Genomic DNA, 20,982 nt, shown 5'->3' on the forward strand with positions numbered 1-20,982 from the left:
TCACTACGCGAAATCGGCGCTGCCGACTCGCTGCGCAGTTCTAGTACGCGTCGCTCCTCTTGCCAGTGAGGGCAGCGCTGTACCGTGGCAAGGTGTTTTGCACCACAAAACAGACGCTTTGGCTGCTCGGCCGTGCACTCAGCCGGGGCGTGGGGCCTTCCACAGCGCACACAACGCCGCTCCGATGTGCAGGTGACGTCAGTGTGGCCGTAGCGGCCAGAGTCAGAGCATTAAGAAATAGAAATAGACTAAAAGACATACACGAAAAAGAGAGAAGGGAGAAAAAGAAAGAAATAGAAAAGTTAGCAAAATAGCAACAGCCTAGACAATTAAGGTGTCCATGAACTCCGCTGCCTCTTCTGCATTGCCCCTCCGGTGAAAGCTACGCTATTTTTTTTTACCTTATGTACAAGTTACCTGTGCAATGAAACTTCCCTTCGTGCCAAAACAAAGTGCCTGATTGGCTGTTTGCAATTCAATGTATCCCGCTTCCGTAGGCAGAACTCTTTATTTCCATTCCAAATAAAGTCGTCTTTCCGTTGTACCCTTGGACGTCCTTGCCGGTACACTGCTTTTACTGCCTGCGCAATATCAGCGCCTTCCATGGCTGGCTTTCAGCGCGTCGGTTCTTGCGGTTGGCGGGATTGCCCCAACGTGCCGTTTACCACTGCGCTGTAGCTCCGGCTGTAGAAAAAAAAAGAAAGATGCCTACACCTAGCAACAAGTTTCTGTAGCAGCACAGCCAAAGCTGCGTGTGCGGAGCTTCTGTACATGTGTTACTACGCCAAGTAGTCCGTTCGCAGGCTACTTTAGTTATGGGGTTGCAAGCGCATTTGAATGTATCTGTTCCCATGAACGCACACGAATTGTATTATCATTTTTGAAATAGTATTATCGGAGACTGCCTATCTGTAAGTCTTCAAATCTTGTGCTGGCAGGAATGCAGAAACAAATACCTGTAATCGCTGCTGCGTTCTTCTGCAAAGCAAATTATTTCAACTCTAAATATAACTTGAATATGCCTGCGCTGGAACTCCGCTTCCAAACCTGCACTGTAATATTTACATTTTTTCGAAAGCGAGACAGTGAAATTCACAGGACTCCTTCTGCATCCACCTGAGTCGTTTCGAAGGCGAAAGCCATCTTCTTCATCTTTTTCTCCGAAGTCGATGTGCCTAAAGTCACTGGAAAAGCAAAAGTACCGCAACCGTCCAGCGCACCGCCGTATTTGGTCCTGCGCGGCTGAGGTTGCGGCGGCGCGCTGTTGATTTTACGGGGAGTAACGCATGTTTCACCAATTGTGCGAGCTTTCGCAGCCCCGAATAAAGCATACCTTTGCTCTCTAACTGATTAGGAAAGACAAAGCGGCAGCTTTAACTTGTCTCTGCGTGCAAGCACACGTACTATCGTGAAGAAAGAAATGTGAACTGCGCGGCACTCGCGCGCTCCGCAGTCGCATAAATTGTCAAGGGCTTGTGTCCTATCTGTTAATAAAAACATGATAGAGCCGTACATGATGCAATCGAGAATGTTGAAGAAGACAGCGCGATGAAAACAAATGCAAAAAGCAGAGCACGCAGGAGCCGCGCTGTGAGCGTTTCATTTCGTCACCTCAGGACGTTCTAGAATACGCGGCGCTCAGGCGTGTACGAAAGGTATAGAACCACATTAAGCCAAACATCAAATGCACAGTTACCCATATGAGACTCATATAACGCGAATTTTGCCAGAGCATGGCAATGCAGGCAATAACAAAAAAATTTTTTTGTAAAGGCTGGAAAAAAGTTTGCCTCAGTAGTGATAATACTCGGAATTTGCAATGAAATACGCCACAATGGATTTCCAGTTGGTCAGGAATTAGACCTTACTCATGCAAAGACCAAATACAGATAAGAGACACACTGTTAAGAGCAAAGTGTCCAGAAGGTGTTAACGTTAGGAGTAATGTTATATCAGCAACCAAATATGTTTAACAAAAAAAAGAGAAGGCAATTAACTAAAAGATCTTAGTAAACCCTTGGTAGGTGCACTCAGCGATGCACAATTTCATATTAAGGTGCTCACTAAAGAAGCAAGTATAACAGCTGATTAAAATCTTTATTTGTCGAAGCAGTTTAAGCTAGCCTTATCAGATTCTAATATATCACATCGAAATGCTGCAGAAAGGCTTCCACATCAGTGCAGTTTTTTTGGGGGGAAGCATATAACGGATGACTGAAGGCGAGACCCTAAACAATTGACATACACACCACGTGTCACTAAAGAAATTACGTCTGAATTCGCTTTCAGGAGCTTTAGGAAGAAATATGCCGGACATGTCCCGTTATATAAAATGAAAAAAAAAATAGGCGTCCAACCTTCACAGACGAAGCGGAGCTCATTGCATGTTGTATTGCAGAAGAATAAATATGAGCAACAAATGCACACGCGTCAAAAAACCAACGATTTACAGCAAGCCCAGTTGAAAGAGAATGCCGCGGAAATGTTGCAGAAGTGAGTTTCCGGAGCACGATGGTGGTTATGTGTGCGCACATGGGAGTAAATTTTACGACAATCGCATTAACCGCTTCGCGGTGACGGTAATTGTGCACGTACCTCCTCCGACAACCACGGAAAACACGGTGCACTGGTATAGAGGCCACGTAAACATTACCCGAAGCAAGATTTGCGAATAGAGAACGGAACGCTTACACCTCACATACGAGTATGTGGGTACCATATGTGAGAACGAATTTCTCACGCCGTATTATTCGCAGCCACGCGACCCGTCACTTGGCATCTTTTTTGCCGCTCGGAATAGCAAAGAGCGCTTATCCTGATTCCCCCCCGTTGCTGCATCTAAAACCCCAGCGCCCTGGTATTCTTCGATCTCTCGATATTCACAACGACACCGTGAAGTTCGTGCACGGTTTTCCGAAGCTATAAAAACAATCGCTCTGCAAAGCACCGTGCGTCGTCGGCCAGGAGAAACAAGCGAGGCGAGTGAGCCGGACCATTTATGGCGCTAAATGACGACGTGACCACAGAAAATGAATCGCGAGCAAGCGCGCTAGGGGGAAGGCGCGGAGTGCGCGCGGCGGCGAAGAGGAAAAGAACGCGGTAATTTTCCCGTTCCTTTAACTAATTATGGGTGCGCGAATAATAAAAAAAATTCGTAGAACGAATCGAATAGTGTTCTTTTCGATTCGGTACTCGAGTCAGATACTGCATTTTACAAATACTGAATGTTTTTCCGACATTTTGCGAATAGTAAGCAGCGATGAAAAATCCTCAAAGGAAAGAAACGTTGCAGAAAAGTTGAGATCTGGGCCAGTTGGTTCACGATACTTGACGAAAGCCAGCAAAAGAACGGGACACGAGAAAAGGCAGACACACACGGCGGTGTGTCTGTCTGCCTTTTCTCGTGTCCCGTTCTTTTTCTGGCTTTCGTCAAGAAAGAAACGTGCGAACAGAGAGTGGTAGCGTTTTTTGTATTAATTATAGAGAACAGGGCTAGATAGTATCGCGATAGTATTTCAGAGATACTTGTGAGTATATGTATTTCTGTATCTAGATACACTTGAAAAAATGTATTTGTATCTCAGTAGTGTAATACATTTACGATGTATCGTTTGTATCGCGCTACTATGCAGGACACGAGCACCTCGTTACATTTTTTTTTTGTCGGAAGTGAATTGAGGCGTGTTTCCAAAGGGGAAATGAGGGTTTTTTTTGTTTCTGTGCCAAGACAAGCAAAGGCGCGCCGCCGGTCGCCGACAGAACGGGTGGCCATGGTTTCCCCTGATGCACAGAATGACCCATGTGGTAAAGCACGCGACGACACAGATAGCAGAATCGCGGAGGCATTGTTGTCGGCCTCTGCCGACGAAAGTCGCTGTCTCTAAAGGCCAGTGCAGCACGCCTCATTTTTTTCGAATGGCAAGCGATTACTTCGTGACCGCCCGCGCGGATACCGCCTCGGACCATAGGCTTTGCAATGCTTCGCCTGCGTTCAGTTCTCAAAGCGGCGACACTTCGAAAAGCAGTTCCTGTTGTCGGCGCGGAAGTGACTAAAAGATGGCTATCTTTGTCGCACTTTCAGCCACCTCTCCAGCGTGTCGGGGTGCGTTCCTAGTTGATCACAAGCGTGAAACGTTTTTTTGTGGTACCAGGCGCCCCCGCCGCCGGAGCCGACTACGCCTGTTGCGGCTTGCTGAAATGGGTGCTGGTAGCGTCGGTGATGGTGACAGCTTTATTGAGGAATGACCCTTTTGGCCCAGGCGAGGAGTGCTCGACGAGTGCTTGCTGTAGTTTGTGGTGGGGCGCTCTGAGCAGCTGTCCCTGTTTCCACGCCTGTTTAGAGAGATGGCAGGAGCGACTTGGGAGGACCTAAACCCTCTCATCCCCAAACAACGCGATTTTAGGAAGCCAATGTTTGAATTGTGCAGTTTTGACGTATTGGGTTCCATTGCGCGTAGGTGATTATGGCCGGCCTATATGGGCAGCGGAATCCTGAGCCGTCTGGCCCGGCACCGACCGGGCCAGACGGCTGAGGATTCCGAAGATCGGGACCGACTTCGGCTTGTGAAAGGGGTCTTGAAACGAGGTAGGAATTGGCGGGGGACACAGGGATATTGCGGATCACGTGACCACGTCGTCACGGATTAGTGAATGGGCTCGACCCTCCCGCGACTCCTCGGAGGAGACGGGGACCTTTTCCCCGACAGGACAAACGATCCCCCGGTGGTGGGAGATATGGCGGAATTTCGGGCTCTTGTTTGGCCACATCGTTGCACTTGCTGCTGCATAGAGCGGCAGTGGGTGTCCAGTCTGCAGCTGCTTGATCGTCTGCAGCTCGTTGTCAGCAGCTCCTCAAACGGGTGGTACAAGCCACCAGAGTAGTCTAGTCACACTGGTCTCCCCCTCCGTTCGCCTCGTCCGTGTGAATGGGGGACATTTGTGGAGACTTCTCCTCGCTAGTTGACGTCACGTCACTAGGCTCCGCCTTTATCTCCCGAGGGTTTGTCCCCCGTCTGAATACCCCTGAACGGTCAGAACAACCCACGTGAGGGCGGCAGTGTTTCGGTATCTAGATGACCCGAGAAGAGATATCGCCACGCTGCAGGGATACCGGGCTATGAAGGCGGTATTTATTGACTATAACACGAATTTGTGCTCGTCTGCAGCGGTATAGAGAGACTTTTCTTCTTCGGCAAGTCTTGAGCTAAGGCCGAACCGACACTGTCTAGAAGACAGCCTATTTGAGATGTTCACATAGCAACCTTCTCAGCAACGCAGATAATTTTGTTATCACCAAGTATGTCGATTTCGGTGTCTAATGCTTGTTACTCTTGCTGTGAAATAGTGTACTTTTTTGCAATTCATACGTGTAATTATGTCATTATTACTAATTATGTAATTTGTAACCCCCCCCTCTGTGTAATGTCTTAATGGCACTGAGGGTACTGTAATAAATAAATAAATGAACTGAAAGTATCACTGCGCTGCAACTTTACTTACAACATTATGCTGCACTTATATATGTCTTTGCAGAGTATGAGCATCCTTGAAATGAAAAAAAGTATTCCAGTATCTGTATTGCTGTATCTGTATTCCGGAACACTTTTTTCGTCTTATTGCGAAAGTATCTCCGAAATATCCCGTTACGTTAAAGGCAAATGTATCTCAGCATCTGTATTTAAGGCTTCCAGTCCATGTATTTCGATATCTGCATTCCGGAATACATTTCCGAGTATCTCTGCCCAGCCCTGTTAGAGAATTACAAACATTCATGCAGCCCAACCTTTTACGAGTCTATCGGCGTTATGTTGATCACAGGATCAAAGCGTTCTTGGTTAAATCTCCAATGTCACCGAAAAGACATGAGAGAGAGAAAGGTTCTTTGTGGCAGAATAGCTGAGAGGTCAGCAAGAATCAATCTTATGGCCTGCTGCTCAGCGTTAGCGAAAGGGTGGTAAAGATAGGACAGATAAGGTATTGATGATGATGAGGGGAAAGGTGGCGATGAAGGAAAACCTTGAATGTCTAGAAAGAATTTACATTCTCTTGTCCAACTCTGTCTCGCGCAATAACTTGTTCAGCGGTTTCAGAATATAGCGTTGACGACGAGGTGATCTTGTTGACTAATGCATATTGTATATATCTTTTTATTTAAAAGCTGTTGACAAAGTGTCATCTTGAATACTATAGCTACTCCTGTATTCCTACCTACACTTACAAAATATTTTAACACGAATGTGTTTTATACCGGGGTCCACCACGGCTGCACTGAGGTATTACCATCACGGATATGACGTAGAAAAATATAAAAATTAACAGTGGGCAAAGAAAAAATACAGAAGAAAAAGTTCCGTCACTGGGAATCGAACTTGCGACCCCTCGCTCCGCAGCGCAAAACGATTCGGTCACGGGCGCCACGTCCTTCGCAATTCTAACGGTGAGCTATTTATATACACCATTTGCCGGTGGCGGACTCAGAGATCGGTGTTACATCGTGTTTTCGTTATCACTAGCGAGATGGCGCGAAGGGCTCGACGAGCGCGCTTTAAAAGTCGCCGCCGTTGCGACAAGCGCCCGCCTCTACAGGGCGTGGTCGCTCCTGCGTGCGCTTATCTTGTGATCGCGGTGGTTCGTACGTCTTGCGTTGAGAGCACGAATGTCACTTGGCTCACTGCAGCAGCCGCTTTGGCGAAAGTAGCACGGTGCTCACGCAGAAATAAGTTAAAAATGCGACACTTCGCTCTCATCCGGTGTATTTTTCGTTCTGTGCGTCCCTTCTGCTTGAGCAGTGCGTTGCAAGTTTCGAGCTGCTTGCCGTCCTCCGCGTGACATTACAATTTGTTGCTGTAGCATTCATTCCTTCGCCCTTGGGGAGAAAGAATGCACAACAAACGCTCAACTACATCTGTGAAGACACGTTTCACGTTCGTGTTATACCGATTCCTATGACAGAGGGATCAGCCATGTTTTTAAGGCTCTTGTTGCTGCTGTATACGAGCTTGTCAGTCTACAGAATTGTAGTATTTATTGTCCGTTAAAAGTAATAGCAATGCTCGTTTGTTAAACTAGTGAATATTTGTTGCAAATAAAATGTTTCGGTGTTCTTGGGCTGTTTCAAAAATGATTTCATTACGAATCTAGGGATGCTTTGAAAATGGTTGCCTGGCTATCTGAAAACTACGCGAACAGTATTCGATTCGGTGTCATCGCTATTCCATTGGTATTCGATTCGGTTTTAGAATTCACTTTTCGCACACCCCTACGTTAAATGTATTGAACCTCCTCCAACCCTCTCCGAAAGCTTTCTGCAACTGACGTGGATTTGCGATGCCTCAAAGATAGGAGGCATTGTAAGCTTTCTACACGTCGCTATGTTTTGCAGGGCCCCCGGTATCGGCACACCTTTGACAATGTAATGACGTTACTGTCACGTTAAAATGACATCATCACGTGATGATGACTTTTTGGATCACTCGTGTTCACGCCGTCCATTTTCGCGGTCGATGAGGCATCCAAGGCTTTCGCCTTAATATAACAGTTGTTGGAATACTGCGTCCCAGAATGACGATATTATATTTAGGGACGCTGTAGTGGAAGGCTCGTGAAATTTCGACCGCCTGTGGTTCTTTAACGTGCATCTAAATAACGTCACGACATGAGTTACATGACATGGTCTCGGGGCGCTCGCGGTCGTTTAATGAAATAAATGTATACCAAAATATATATCGCGGGTGGCAAGCATTTTCGCCTGCACCGAAAATGCGGCTGCCGCGGCCGGGATTCAATCAGGCGACCTTAGGGTCAGCCACCGAGCACCATAACGACTAGACCACTGTGGCGGGTATAGAATATTTTGCATTACGAAGGAACGTAAGAAGCTGTTTTATTGAGTCCAGAGCTTTCACTTGCGAAAAAAAGAAACGACAACAAAGCGGGAATTACTCAACTGGAAATTCTACACGAAGACAATAAATCATTTCCTAAGTTTCGCTGCATTGTGAACGCCCGCATGTGCCATAGCGTAGCGGTCTAGTTAAAATCCCTTTAACGGGAAAAGTACCGCGACCGTCCTGCCCGCCGCCATATTTGGTCCAGCGTGGCCGGAGCTATGGCGGCGCGATGTTGAATTCACGGATTCACGCGGAGTAACGCACGTTTTATCCATTGCGTGCGCTTTGCAGCCCCGAATGAAGCATACCGTTGTTCCCTAACTGATTAGGAAATAAATAGCGGCAGCTTTCACTTGCCTACACGCGCACGCACGCGTACTAACGCGATAAGGAAATGCGAACTGCGCGGCATTTACGCGCTCGGCCGTCGGCATTTATAAAATGCGAAGCATTTCTTAGCAAACTTTTGCGACATTGAACGTATCTATCTATCTATCTATCTATCTATCTATCTATCTATCTATCTATCTATCTATCTATCTATCTATCTATCTATCTATCTATCTATCTATCTATCTATCTATCTATCTATCTATCTATCTATGTAGCCGCCCACGACTTTGTGCTCTCCTGGCCGTTTCGTTGATGGAATGTACACCAAATTTTGTATGGCACAACATGACTGTATGAGGCATATAAATAAGAGGTGATAACATGAAAATATTGCCATGTATGCCATGTACGGCATGATTTACATGCCACGCTCATGGTGCGCTCGCGGCCCCTTCGCTAGCTTGATACACAACAAAATTGGCATGGCATGACAAGAGTGCATGACGAACATAAGTTACTGATTAAAACGTGCAAATCATGAGAGGCATGCCATATAAAACATGATTTACACGACATGGTCTCAGGGCGCTCGCGGTCGTTTAATGAAATGCATGTATACCGAAATATATATCACGAGATATTTCTGTATGACGAACGTCAGTGACAGGTGGTAACATGTAAATCATGCCTTAAATGGCATGCGTGCTATCATTTTTCATGTTACCATCAGTTATTTATGTTCGTCATACAGCCACGTCGCGCAATACTAATCTGTAGCGGTCAGTTTTCATGGCGCGCTGATCGTTATATGTGAGACAAAATGCGTCAGTGTTACGCCAGACATAATTAAGAGCTGCCCGGCAATGCTATTGTGCATGAACCTTCTGCGGCAACCACGCAAAACAAGCTGTACTAGTGCAGGAGAGACGCAAGCATTCCCCGCAACAACGCTCACGAATTCTCATTAAACGCTTACCTCACAAAGGCGGCTATCAATCGTGGGAACAAATTTTCCTGCCGTATTCTGTGCAACCACACAGCCCTTCGCTTGGCATCCTTTTTTCCGCTGGGAATAGCAGAGGGCTTCGCCCGTTTCCCGCCGGTTGCTGCACCCAAAAGCGCAGCACCCAGGCATTATTCCATGCCTCGGCAGGCTTGCGATGAAGTGTAAATACGATACGGTATGTCGTAATGTTCCTGCACGTTTTTTTCTGAGGCTATAAAAAACGCCAGGCCTGCGCTGAATCCGCAGCACAGTCACAGCGAAAGCTGGAAGAGCGGCGTTTCTAGAGCCCATTAAGCTCTCTTGGGGCTACAATACAAGTACACTAGAAAGGTACCCACTACACCATAAATCACAATTTTTGTGAAGTTGGGAAGCACCTACTAAGCCATTATTCGTCATTCTGCGGAGAAGCGAGGCACCAGCTACACGTCTGTAAGGCATTGTGTACTTTGTTGACGCGACGACTGATGACGATGAGGAATTATGGCTCAGCCCTTTGTAATGGGTTGGAATCTTTAAACGGCCCACCAGTTATGTAATTTGCATTGGGTGACGCCCGGTCGCTATTTCCCTCTCCCGTCATGCTGTATAACATACGTTGACGTGGGAGAGAGACGGGGGGGGGGGGGGGGGTGAAGAACTTTACTGAGACCTCGAGGAAATGGATCATGTGCTTATGGGCTTCCTTGGCAACCAATACAAGTGCACTTGCGAGGAACCCACTACGCTATAAATCATTGTAATTTTTGAGAAGTAGGGCAGCAGGCACTGTGCCATTTTTCGTCATTCTACGGAGAGCGCTGGTACCTGCTAAACGCATGTAAGGCATTATGCGCACTTTGTCGATGCTGTGCCTGATGACGATGAAGAATTATGGCAGAGCCCTTGTAATGGGTTGGAAGCATTCAACAACCTACTCGTTGCGCAATTTGCATTGTGTGACGCCTGGTTACAGAATTCGCGTTGTGCGAAGCTTGGTGCTTATTTTACTCTTCTACCACGCTATATTACGTATGCTAATGTGGTTCCTTCCCGACATGAAGCCTGTATAGGACCTTTTTGCAAAGCAGTTTCAAGCACCGGCATGGCTCAGAGGTTGAATACTGGGCTCCCACGCAGAGGGCCCAGGTTCGAACCTCGTTCCTTCCTGGAATTTTTTTCTTATTTCGAGCGATACTGGTTACGGACACCGACGGCGGCGGCGGACAACTACGGCGCCAAATACGGCCGGTGAAATGATCTCATAACAGCTTTCGCTGTAAAACAATCTTCCTCCAAAGTGCCGTGCGTCGGCGGCCGGGAGACACTAGCGAGGCGAGCGAGCTGGAGCCTGAAGTGGCGAAGCCGCCAAAAGAGCGCGGCGGCAAAGAGAAAACGAATGCGGTACTTTTGCCGCTACAGTGACTTTAGGTCTAGCTAATCACTAGCGCCACCTCCGGCGCCGTTATGACAGCACAAGTCATGGTAAGTGAGGGCGAGGACGAGGGAAAGGTGGAGGGGAACGCCACCGGCTCCGCTCTTTCCTCATTCTTCGCACCGCAAGTGAGTAGCAGCCCCCCGCCTTCTTTTTTTACTTTTTTTGCACAGACAATGGCACGCTCTAAACCATAAAACCAACATCAACGCGTCTTTCACAGGATAGCTCCTTTTATATAAAAAAATAGAGGACGCGATGCACAGTCGAAGCATGCTGGTAATTGTGTCATGGTAAAGCGCTCTCATCGCCGGGTTACACTACGCCATCTTAGACGTGTTTGTATCAGCGATAACGAGGAACCGAAAATACTGAACATGTAAGCAAAGCAATTTAACGAATGTGTCATTTCTGTCATGTACTGTTGCTAATCGCCATTTTACCTTCAAGCTGGTGGCTTTGCTGGAACCTACCTCGTGGCCGGCGTCCATGGCTATCGCAATCCATTTGAATTGGTGGTCTCCATTGCGTGCAATACAAATACTTTGCACGTTGTCGTATCCGAACAACAAAATATTTCGAAACGCATCGTCGCGTAGTTTGTTTTTCTGTTCGATGAATACTTATCAACACATGAACAGTCGCTCGCACTCGCTGACAAACTTCGAAGTGTGCCTACTTCAACCCATCTTCGCCATCGTTGTTAAGGGGGCAGCAAAGCGCGAAATCAATGACGGAAAACCAAAAACAGCAAAAAGACGAAAATCCCTCATGGGATAACCTTATCGCAATGCAAAAACTATTGAACATAACAAGGAAAAAATAGCTATAAGGTTTTCCTTTTTTGCTACGTAATCCAGTAACAATTACTTTCGAGGGCTACATGCAGCCGCGTAATAAAAAAATGTACGCTTCGGCTCGGCAGAGTAGGCTGTGATGTTACGAAAAGTTGTCGCCAGGTGTAAAACAAATGGTAAACAACTTAGTGTGTTTTCAGCATACAACACACACAACAGGAGACAAGGACTGAGTGACAGCCGACGAAGACAGCTCCTGTCTTCGACGGTTTTCACTCCATCCTTGTCTTGTGCGCTAGATGCTGTAATGAAATATACCAACATTGCCAAGCTTACGCTGATTCACTTAAAACACTATGTACTCTGTTGCGTTACTGTGGTAAGCCGCCCCGCCTATCTATGAATTTAGATAGTATGCTTGTCATTAAGAATTCTCCTATTTATTTCTTTAGGAATGTGGCGGCCGATTTACAGCACCGCGTGCTCTACTGTGGGAGAGCAGTAAGCTGTCCCGTGTACAGCTGGAGGTAAGTGTACTGCGCAACGCACCTCTCATAGCCAAATAAATAGGATTGACATCTCTCTGGTCTTGAGTTTCAGCATAAACAGAGGCGCAAGTTTCTTCCATACCTTTTTTCTGAAGTTATGCGCTTAAAATAAAAGTACCCTAAACTATGACATGCAACGGAGCCTTTTTCCGGAAGAAACGCAAAACCTTAAGTAAAATTCTGCATTGTTACGGGCAGCACAAAGGCCACCACAAACGCGGTTACTACCACCACAAAAGCTGTCTGCTTGCGCACGTGAGCTCTTGCTTACGCAGAGCTTACGTAGTTTCGCTGCGGACCCGCTCGCCTTCAGTGCTTCCTGAAAGCCTTAGCCCACATCATCATCATCATCATCATCAGCCTGTCTACGCCCACTGCAGGACAAAGGCCTCTCCCATGTTCCGCCAATCAACCCGGTCCTGTGCTTTCTGCTGCCACGTTATACCTACAAACTTCTTAATCTCATCTACCCACCTAATTTTCTGTCTCCCCCTCACGCGTTTGCCATCTCTTGGAATCCAGTCAGTTACCCTTAATGACCACCGGTTATCCTGCCGACGTGCTACGTGCCCGGCCCATCTCCATTTCATCTGCTTGATTTCAACTATGATATCCTTAACCCCCGTTTGTTCCCTGACCCACTCTGCTCTCTTCCTGTCTCTTAAAGTCTCTTAAGGTCTCTTTAGCCCACATATTACGACCTTAATGTTGGGTCTGTGAAGAGGTTTATTGGTCGTTGAAAGACGTAATGGTCGTCAGCGGCAAGCAAGCGAGAAGAAGCGTCCAGAGGCACAGCGGCGATCCGAAACACGAGCCGAGCGAGCCGAGCGTTGGCGATGCTGCTGGATGGAGGCGCATCTTCTTCTTCACAATCGCCCCCGCTGAAAAAGGAGCCATCCTGGCAACCTAAGAAGTTTCAGGTAGAGGCTCATGGTACGGCTTGAGGCGGGAAACATGGACGATGTCACGTCCACGCCGGCGCATGTCATCCGATCGAGAAACTGGCTCGATAAGAAAATTAACTGGAGAGGTTTTCTCCAAGATGGTGTAAGGGCCCTCGTACCTTGGAACAAGCTTCGAGGAGAGTCCCGGAGTCTGGTATGGGACAGAGAGCCATACGAGAGACCCTGGGGCATAGCTAGGGTCTGGAAGTGAAGTGCTGCGGTTTTCTTTCTGTCGCTGCTGCTCTTGCGAGGTAAACGTGCGGGCGAGCTGGCGGCACTCTTCGGTTTGTCGAGCAGCTTCGGAGACAGGTGGACACTCGGAAGCATCAGGACGGTAGGGAAGTAGGGTGTCAATAGTATGTGAAGGCTCGCGTCCGTAAAGGAGAAAGAAAGGCGAAAATCCGGTAGTTGTTTGTATCGCGGTGTTGTATGCGAATGTTACATAAGGGAGAACACGGTCCCAGTTGCTATGGTCAGATGCGACGTACATCGAGAGCATATCACCCAGGGTGCGGTTAAACCGTTCCGTGAGCCCGTTAGTCTGCGGGTGGTATGCTGTGGTTGTTCGATGAATGACGTGGCATTCCGAGAGCAGAGCTTCGACGACCTCGGAGAGAAAAGCGCGGCCTCTGTCACTAAGGAGCTCTCGAGGGGCGCCATGTCGAAGGATAAAGTGACGTAAAATGAAAGAGGCGACATCCCGAGCGGTAGCGGTAGGCAAAGCGGCAGTTTCGGCGTAGCGTGTCAGGTGGTCGACAGCCACGATAATCCACCGGTTGCCATCTGCGGTCATTGGAAGGGGACCGTAGAGGTCAACGCCAACGCGATCAAATGGCTTGGCAGGGCATGGAAGCGGCTGCAATGCGCCGGTCGCACGTAAGGGTGTCGATTTGCGTCGTTGGCAGTCAGGACAGCACTGCACGAATTTCCGCACAAAATTGTACATGCCGCGCCAGTAATAGCGATGGCGAAGGCGCTCGTATGTCTTGAACACCCCGGCATGGCCACATTGCGGATCGTCGTGAAGAGAGGCGCATACTTGTGATCGAAAGCTGCGTAGAATGACCAGTAGCCACCGGCGGCCATCGGCAGCGTAGTTGCGGCGATGAAGCAGTTGATCGCGGATGGTGAAATGGGAAGCTTGACGACGATTCGAAATTGAAGTCGAGATGGAAGGCTTGAGATAAAGAATAAAATCGGGAACCCTTCACCTATCGGGAAAATGGGAGCAAGCGAAGCTTGGTGAATGCATGCCTGGCGTACTGCTTTTCTTTTTCTTTCTTTGTTTCTTTCTTTGTTTGTTTTTCTCTTTCTTCCCTCCTTTCTTTCTTTCTTTCATTATAGGTAGCGGCCGTCCCCGGAAAGCTGTCTTCGCGAAGAATCGGCCTGGCGTCTTTCATGTTTCTTTCAGCGTTCGTCAGCCTCTAGAAGGGCCGAACGAACGTCCCAGCGCGCTATCATGGAAACGCGGGTTAGGAATTAAATTTTATCGAAGTCGGAATGTTCCTCAAATGTGCCATTTCTGATATCCACTGTAAGCGCTGTCGAGGAGATAGCCTTAAGTTCACCAACTCTGTAATATTTAAATGAAGCGCCCACAGCAAGTTCACTGATTCCCAGTTGTGCTTAGATGAGAAGCATCTTATGGCGGAGCTCAAACGGTGTGCGGCGTGATCACCCTTACTGCGCATGCGCAAACCCTCTCCGCATACCTCCTCTGCACTTCCCCTCTCCCCCTCTCCACTCCATCTCTACCTCTCCCCCTCTCCCCTTTCCCCAAACCCATCTCCTCTCCACTCCCCCTATCCCCTTTTCTCATTTCCCTCTCCCCTTTCCTCATGTCCACTCCCTCTCCTTGTTTAGATAAAAGGCTCGCGTTAGGTCGTACACACGCTCAGTCACTGCGCCGGCTTCGCCGGTGTCATCCGAACAGGACAAAGAAGGAACACAGATGCACAGGACAGGCGTTACTGGCAACTAAGCTTCATTCAAGAAAGTTTCCCTACATATACACAGCCAAGTGGCACGTGCAGGCGCACTGCACGTACGTTACAGTCACAGTTAAAGTTGTTATGCTTATACTTGTCCGTTACGACGGAGAGCGCAGGCACGTTTCACGAACCCGTGTGTATGTGTTGAAGGGGCTTTTGACAGGTCTTGAACAAGGTCATCATCACCGTGATCAGTGAGCACCAGCAGCTGGACCTGACTCGTTAATCGGGTCCGTTCGTGATCGCGGCTATGAGGAGTCTAAGCGTAGTGAATTGCGAGGTATAGCGCAGCTGCTGAAAATCCTGGATGCCTCTTACGATGAAATGATCTATGATGCCTCCTGTCGTGGACATGGCAACGAGGTCTTTTGATGCCCTCTCCACATCCGAAACCTTCCACGCAATATAAGGACCAAGCGTTGATGGGTCTTGATAAATCAATGTTGAAGTCTGGTTCTCTCAGCAGATTTATTGTAGGAAGCATTCGCGCCTGTTTTTGCGTAATCCACGTCGTGCAAGTTGCGGGCCACGTGGAGAAGTGGACGGTAGTTGAGCGCCCTCCAGGGGTGTTCTGTCTCCAGTTTCCTCACTTTCCTTGCGTCTGTCGCGGTGGTGTAGCGGTTACGGTGCTCGGCTCCTGACTCGAAGGTCGCTGGTTCGATCCCGGCCGCGGCGGTCTCACATTTCGATGGAGCCAAAATGCTAGATGCCCGTGTTCTGTGCGATCTCGGTACACGTTAAAGAATACCCCATGGTCAAAATTTCCGGAGCCCTTCGCTACGGCGTCTCTCATATCATATCGTGCTTTTCGGACATAAAACCCCCATAATTAAATTATTATCACTTTCCTTGCGTGTCGATGTGTGTGTTATGGTTACTGTGTTGGTTGAGACTCTGTATCACCTGTGGCACATACCCGCATAAGATTAACTCTGGTTTACGGGTATGTGCCAGTCGTGACTGAGAGAAAGGGTTGCATGACGTACGCGACAGGTATTTTGCGTTATTCATGTCATGACCAGTGAATCGTGTTCGTCATACACTGATCCCCTGCTATGACAATTTTTGTATTTTACAAGTTATGGAGACGACCAGGAGAGCGCCCAGACGTAGGCGGCTAGAGAGAGAGATAGATAGATAGATACGTAGATAGAAACGCCTAAAGTGCCTGAGGTTCGCTAAGAAATGCTTCACATTTAAAACAAAGGCAGAAGATGAAATCAGCTATGAACATCCTGTATTCTGCAGCTCATAGCATTAGCTTAGGGGCCTTTATGTACCCTATAGTTAATATTCCGATTAAAAAAGTTAAGCTCAAATCCATTGGTTCTTGATACGTCCATTTCTAAAAATAATGCTAGCTAAATAGGTCCATAGTTAGGACTTGCGCGGCACCTTTTATTTTATTCAAGACATTAGCTAGAAAAGCGGCAAATTCAAATAAAAATTATGCAAAAGTTATTCAGTTAGATGTTCGCTATACTATTACGCATTCAAGCTGATATTCATGCACAACATGTTAGCTACATTATGTGAAGGTCATCACAACAATGTCCAATACCTCGAGTGGATCCTGGTTTAGCTTTGCCGTCAAGATGTAGGGAATACCGGCTTTGTGAAGTTCATCTATAATATCCATAACCACCATGAGTGTAACACGGAGGGATTCAGTAGTTTGCCGTGATGCAAAAATTGCAGTGGCTTAGCTCGGCTATGCCAGGATATACGTAGCGTTAGCAAAGGTTCAGCTGATTATTCTGAGCTTTCCAGATTGTCTAGGATTAGCTTGATTGTCATGCTTACTGCTGCTCCAATGACACACATTTGGCGACATCGTTCAGAACCGGTAGACCTGGCGGCATGGCCGGGTAACGATACCCTTTGGTAACGCTAAAGAGCGAAATGTTCTGCTTAACGAGAACGTTCTTGCACGTTGTACAAACCCGCGCCAGGGTTTCACCCCACTCAGGCGCCGCCACTAAACTCAACGTTTCACGCGTGGCACTACTTAGCGGCGTCAAGTCTTTGATGTGCCATAGTCTTTCAAACGTCGCACACGTATCCAAACGGAGTGTTTACGAAGTCCGTGTCGAAGGTCCGAGTCGCACTGGCGCTTTCGCTAAGTTTCACAGTGTAGGCAGTCGATCGGCGAGCCTTGACGTCATCGACGGCGTCTTGTTGTTGCTGCTGCAGAGATGGTCGGGCACGTCGCTCAGCATCCTGGCGATGCCGCTTTGCTAGACGTTCCTCCATTTCCTCCAGTGTCTCCGCAGCACGTTTAGCCTTCCTCTGTTCATTCTTCGTACGCTGAACCGCTCATTGCCAGGCAACTACGTCGGGATCCGATGACATAAGCTTCTCGGGTCTTCTGCGCGGTTGAGCAGCATTTGCGCTCTCCTTCTCCATGGCGTTACCCATCTGCAAACGCTAGTCAGAGGCGCTATCAAGCGGCACCAGCGCATTGTCAGACGGCGACTGCACAGCGAAGGCGAATAGCTGCGCGCGCCATGGCTACGACGTCACCCCTCGCGAATGCGCAGAGCAGCCGCGGCGAGTCGCACGCGCCGGCGCCAGTCTGTCTGCCCGGCCGACGCCACTCCTCTCGCTCTCCGCCACCAGCATCGGCGGTGGCTGAGAGCGCGTGAGATGCCGGCTCCGCACTCATCCTCGCGCATGCGCAGCACGGCTCATGATGACCCACGCGAAACTGGCTCCGGCTAGGCAAGTGTAGCTAACGCTACAAAAGGAGCACGTTTCGTTCACGGTGGTTTTTCTCCGTTGAGTCCTGCAGTTACGTTCGTTGGGCATGCTACCGACCTCGCGTCGTGGATCGCGAAGAGGAACGCTACGCGCGTCTTGTCTTCCCTCTAGTCTGGCCATTAATTCTTACAGGTCGAGCGGGGAACGCGATCGACAGGCGTGCGAGAGGGGGGCAGCGAGGAGAGGAGAGAGAGGGAGAAGGGATGCGCATGCGCTGGTGCTCATCGCGGCGTTGCGCAGGCGAGAATTTCGGCGTGTCTAGCCCGCGTTTGAGAGGAAGACTGGAAAGGGGGAGGGGAGAGGGGAAGTGGAGAGGGGTATGGGAGAGGGGAGAGGGGAGGAGGGAGAGGGAAAGTGGAGAGGCGAAAAAGGAGAGGGTGAGTGGAGAGGAGGTGTGTGGAGAGGGTATGCGCACGCGCAGTAAGGGTGGTCGCGCCGCACACCACCACCACCTCCACCACCGGATTGAACTCCGCCATAAGATACTTCGCATCTAATAAGAGACAACATACTGGTTTGCGCGATTCAACCCTCAAGATTATGAACCAACAAGCCCAACTGACAGCCATTCTAAACGGCATGTGTTGTTTCAAAAAGCCTGAGCTTACCAACGGCCCCGATTTTGTAGTCTTCAGCCCAAGTATTAGAGTTTGAGAATCGGGGCCCCAAGGAGCTTGGGGACCCAAGAATCTTGCGAGCCGTCAGGGCGCATGCGCAGAACCCAGGCCACTCTTGGGCTCTTGTGCTCGCGTCAGTGGGTCGGAACGGAAATAAAACCGAAAACGAAAAACGAAAAAAAAAAAGATATTTTTGACCAGAACGAAAACGTAACCAAAACGAACGTAACCGAAAACGTAACTAAACGTAACCGAAACGTAACCGTTCCGGAGTGAAACCGAATTTTTTTCGATCGCTTTTCGGTACACGAGAAAACTTCGCAACCTCTCACTATTGAGGTCAATGCAATCTGAGCGTATCTCAGGGTACAGTATTAGCGCGTACCTCAGGCATGAATTCCAAAGCAAAGATATGTTGAAATTGTGCAAAAAACGGAAACAGTGGCAACCAGAGATATTTGTATTAAAGCAAGCGGACCGTAGCGCACCTGTCACGCAGGCCAAAACAGAGAGGGCATTGTCGGCGCTGAAGTTTGTTTCAGCGAAAGCTCTTATGAGATCACAACAGCTGATTTTGGCGCCATAGTTGTCCGCCGCCGCCGGTGTCCATGACCGCTATCGCGTGATATAAGAAAAAATGAAATGAGAAAGAAATTTCTAGGATACGGTGGGATTTTAACCCGCGCCCTCTGTGTGGCAGTCGAGCGTTCCACCACAGTGCCACGCAGGTGCTTGTAACTCCTTCGCAAAAAGACTCTATGCAGGCGTCATGTCGGGCAAGGAATCGTGTTAACATAAGTAATATAACGTGTCACAAGAGTAAAATAACAACCAGTCATCACACAATGCTAATAGGGCAAAGAGTATGTGGTTTAATGTTTCCCACCACTGCTGCGGAGTTGCTCCACCAGAAGTGGAATGTCTCCGGAATCATTCCACAATTTCGCGACCCCGGAATGGAATGGGGGCAACGCTTGGAGGAATGGAACGGGAATGGTGTTGCGTCTTTTTCCGAAAAAAGAGCACGTTTTATTCTACGTGCTGTTTTTCAAACTTCAAATACTACTAAGTCAGGGCCTCGAAATTAATAATAAAGCAGTATTTTTAAAATGGCTTGTGTGAATACAAGCACGGTACATTTATAAGAAACGCGCCTACTACAAACAGAGGCATAAGTTAGTGTACAAAGAAATGCATTATCCCAGCAGATAAGGAAGGGACAAACAAATTACGCCTGCGCGTTGGTTCCCATTAATACCCGCACACGAAAGTGGCGAATACTCTATGCACAGCCTGATCTTTATCTCACGAGCAGTTTAGTACTTGACACACTTAAATAACCTTTGCGACAAGGAAGACATTGCATACCTGCGCACAGGCGAACACAGAAAGTTCTCCTCACCTCATACATGCTTGCGAGGCGCGCATGACAAGCGTCGGTGCTGGCGAGCAGTGCGGCCCAGAGTTCCTTATTCGATTCAAACGCACATGGTGCCCGAGCGGTGCGCTGTTCCAATTAATACCAGCAGATCCAGAGGGATTTGTTCTTCATTAACCAAATCTTATCCATATGCATAACCGCTCCAGACTCGTGGCAAAACTGCTTAGTCTTCTTGACTACTACTTTTGTCAGCATAAAAATACGCTATGTCGTCATTTTAGCATTAACACATTTAAGCTTAAACAATAATAAAACATCACCATTCGTTCAAACATGCTGACCATGCAAATACTATAGGTAGCGGGAGAACTGCCCCTATGGGGCTGCACGAGATATGTCACCAAGCTACTATCCCACGACCTTGGTAACGTGTTTTGCGTACCTTTGCAGTTAATAATAATATCTGGGGTTTAACGTCCCAAAACCACGATATGATTATGAGAGACGCCGTAGTGGAGGGCTCCGGAAATTTCGACCACCTGGGGTTCTTTAACGTGCACCTAAATCTAAGTACACGGGCCTCAAACATTTTCGCCTCCATCGAAAATGCAGCCGCCGCAGCCGGGATTCGATCCCGCGACCTTCGGGTCAGCAGCCGAGCGCCATAACCACTAGACCACCGCGGCGGGGCTACCTTTGCAGTTCTTAATGCATCTGATGACATCAGCTTTATGGGCGTTGATTCTTAATTTGATAAAACTATCAAGAAGCCTTCCCTACGATGAGGAATTACAGGACTGTAATTGAACTCCCCGGCCATTCCCAGAGTGCGAATGGGCTAAGTTTTTTTCATTCCGAGGAATTGAAAGGAATGGAATTGTGGCAAGTTATATTTCCCCGGAATGGAATTGTAATGGAATGGAGGCGCCCATTCCGCAACACTGCTTCCCAGCCATTGCAAAGTGCTCAGCCATAATTCTTCATCATCATCAGCCACTGCACAAAGTGCACATAATGCCTTACAGATGTGCAGCGGGTACCACGATTCTCCGGAAAATGATGAAAAATGGCATAGTGGGAACTTCACTACTTCAGAAAAATTGCGATGATTTATTACGTAGTGGGTACCTTGCATGTGTACTTGTATTAGTTGCCCCAAGAGACTCTGCAACGGGCTCAACAAAGTCCGCTCTTCCAGCTTTCGCTGTGACTGTGCTGCGTATTCCGCGCAGGCCTGGCGATCTTGTTATCAATACAGTGGTCTCGCACATCAGAGAGTACACTCAATGACGTGCTGCTTCT

At 48.3% G+C, this 20,982-nt stretch overlaps 1 non-coding gene across 1 annotated transcript; it reads right to left on the reverse strand.

The window, feature by feature from the left end:
• Positions 1 to 20,293: 20,293 nt before the first annotated feature.
• Positions 20,294 to 20,366, reverse strand: Trnas-gcu (transfer RNA serine (anticodon GCU)). Its single transcript has one exon. It is a non-coding gene; the product is annotated as a tRNA-Ser (tRNA).
• Between the last annotated feature and the right edge of the window lie 616 nt (positions 20,367 to 20,982).

This window comes from Rhipicephalus sanguineus, chromosome 9, assembly GCF_013339695.2.
Source record: "Rhipicephalus sanguineus isolate Rsan-2018 chromosome 9, BIME_Rsan_1.4, whole genome shotgun sequence".
Taxonomy (NCBI): Eukaryota; Metazoa; Arthropoda; class Arachnida; order Ixodida; family Ixodidae; genus Rhipicephalus; species Rhipicephalus sanguineus.